At 46.8% G+C, this 2,857-nt stretch overlaps 1 pseudogene; it reads right to left on the reverse strand.

Annotated features, from left to right (window-relative positions):
* Window positions 1-534: 534 nt before the first annotated feature.
* Window positions 535-1,539, reverse strand: LOC105309934 (annotated as a pseudogene).
* Between the last annotated feature and the right edge of the window lie 1,318 nt (window positions 1,540-2,857).

Genomic DNA, 2,857 nt, shown 5'->3' on the forward strand with positions numbered 1-2,857 from the left:
TTTGCCTCCAAAATTCCCCTTTACATAGGAATTAGAAACCACACCGGCGTCTCTGACTCCCTGCTCCTTGACCTCCTATGACCGCTATGTGGCCATCTGTCTTCCTCTGGGCTTCTCTGAACACTCATAGCAGCAGCCGCTCTTGTTCCGGCTCTTCCTGGGTATGTACCTGGTCACCGTGTTCGGGAACCTGCTCATCATCCTGGCCAGCATGTCCACACTCCCATGTACTTTTTCCTGGCCAACCTGTCCTTCATCCATACTGCTTTTCTAGTACCACTGTCCGCAAGCTGCTAGTGAACATTCAGACACAGCACCACACTATCCCCGGTACAGGGTGCCTAATGTCGATGTGTTTCTTCATGGCATTGGCCCTAATGGATGACTTCCTGCTGGCTCTGATAATGGCATATGACCGCTATGTGGCCATCTGTCTTCCTCTATACTACACCATGATTGTGCATCCCTAGCACTGTCTAAGGCCGGTCCCGCATCCTAGCAATGCTCACAACTCCAGGCCTTTACACTCTCTTGTTTAATGGTAACAGTATGGTTTATTAAGTTGTGCCTTAGTGTAGGCACTGGGGCTTGCCCATGGTGCTCTTGATGTAGAAAGCCCAGATGACCTGCCAGGGCTTTTTAAACGATGACATTACAAATTTGACAGCTAAGTTGATGTTGTACACAGACTCATTATCTGTCATCTTCATATGGCCAACAGCCTCTGCCAAACACAGCGCCTTCTTCATCTGGTACTTGATCATGGATTCCACTTCATCAGCTTTGGCCACCATGTTCTCATTGTGGGACAGCAAGGAAGGGAATCTGCCTGTTTTATTCAGGTGTGGGCCCAGGATTTATGGGACCTGCTAGATCGGAGACTCAGAAGACAAAAAGGCATCGCTCTTCTTGGCCAGGGTCTTGACCAGTTTCTTAATCATTTTGAGTTTCTTCAGAGGCTTGAGTTTCATGTGGGAGATAGCAACAGCCTTGGCCTTGACACGGTGTGGCCGGTCTCTAAGAACACATATGGAGAAACTTGGGAGGGGAGGGGATTTAAGGCTGATGGTTCCTGAGAAGCGTTTGTTCTTCCTTTTTTTTCTTTTTTTAATGCTTACAGCACTCGGGATTCCTAGGTAATCTCCCATCCGAGTACTAACCAGGCCCGACCCGGCTTCAGAGATCTGACGAGATGGGGCCGTCGACGTGTTTGTCCTTCTAAAAGTCATAGCTCTTCAAGCTGATCTGCAGCTCCACCGTCTCTACGGTGCTTGCAGACTTCCCACGCCGCCACGTAAAGGGCGTCCCAAGAGACTTTACTGCTCATGGTGCCATGTGCCGCAAAAACCGGAAAAGAGCTGTGTCAGTTGTCTTCTGAGCCTCCGATTCCATCGCACGCTTCTTCTGTGATATACCCCCACTCCTCAAACTTGCTAGCTCAGTTTCAGATATCTTTAAGTTGATGATATTGCTGAGGCAGCCCTCTCAGGGGTAGACCCTCTCACCTGTGTCCTGGTCTCTTAGGCCCACATCATCCATACCATCCTCAGGGTCCCCTCTGCTGGGGGGAAGCACAGAGTCTTCTCTACCTGTGGCTCTCACCTGTCAGTGGTCACTCTCTTCTATGGGACAATCTCTGGTGTATTTCCAGCCTGCATCCTCCTACTCAGCAGACACTGGAATGCTGGCATCTGTGATGGATACGATGGTGACCCCCATGCTGAACCCCTTTATCTACAGCCTGAAGAACAGGGATATGAAGGGGGCTTTGTGGAGACTCTTTGACTGGGGAAAATACTCTACTCAGTACAGAGTCCTTCCCCAGCCTGGACACTCAGGCTCTTTGAAATGCCTTCCACCTGGACTACTCTGTTGTATTTCTGAAATCCAAATCCAAGTCTGGATGGAGCTCGGCAGCACGAGCAGATTAACAAAAGAAAAAATGCCTGAGTTCAGAGAACTGGAATAGATCAACTGGCCCGGGGCAGAGCTGCAGCCTGGAAGAAGGAGTAGCCAGTCATCCCTACAGAGTGACTTGATCAGTGCATATAGGTGTCCAAGCAGATTCAGATCAGAGGGTGGGAACTACCGAATATGACATCCAACAGAACTGAGGTTCTAAAGGGAAGCAAAGTTAGCAGCTCAGTCTGCAACTCAGAGGTCCCACCCAGCTGCAAGATATGTTGACAAGGGTCAAGGGATTGGGAGGGTCCACTCGGAGGGTCAAGGGCTCTGAGTTTCAGGAAACATTTCCAAGCCCAGCTTTGGAAGCAAATCACATATAGAGATTCATCTTTACACGAAGAAACCTGAAATAAAACACTCACACTATTGGCTGGGACAGAGAGAGCAAGAATAATTCTAAGACGGCAAACTAGGTACAGATAGATCAGGAGACGGGCGCAAAATCTCACGCTGGGATTACATCTAAGACTCCGACAGTGAGTTATCATGAGTTATTGGGACAAGTCCTTGAGTCTTTGGTTCTTAACTCTGGTTTATTTCATTTTTCTCTACTACAGAACAGGGCATGTTCATTGTGGAAAATGTTTGTCTTTTTAAAAATTAAATTTATTGAGGTAAAATTGGTTAATTATATAGGTTTCAAGTGTACTATTCAATAATACATCATCTGTGTATTGCATTTTCTGCTCACCACCCAAAGTCAAATCTCCTTCTATCATTATATATTCGATATACTTTAACCTCATCTACCAACCTCTTTACTTCTGATAACCAGTTATCTGTTCTGTGTCCATGAGTTTCTTTGTTTACCTTGTTTGTTTGTGTTCCACATATGTGAAACCATACGGTTGTCTAATTTTTTTGTCTGACTTTTTCTCGTAGAATGATTATC

This window comes from Pteropus vampyrus, unplaced genomic scaffold, assembly GCF_000151845.1.
Source record: "Pteropus vampyrus isolate Shadow unplaced genomic scaffold, Pvam_2.0 Scaffold947, whole genome shotgun sequence".
Classification (NCBI taxonomy): Eukaryota; Metazoa; Chordata; class Mammalia; order Chiroptera; family Pteropodidae; genus Pteropus; species Pteropus vampyrus.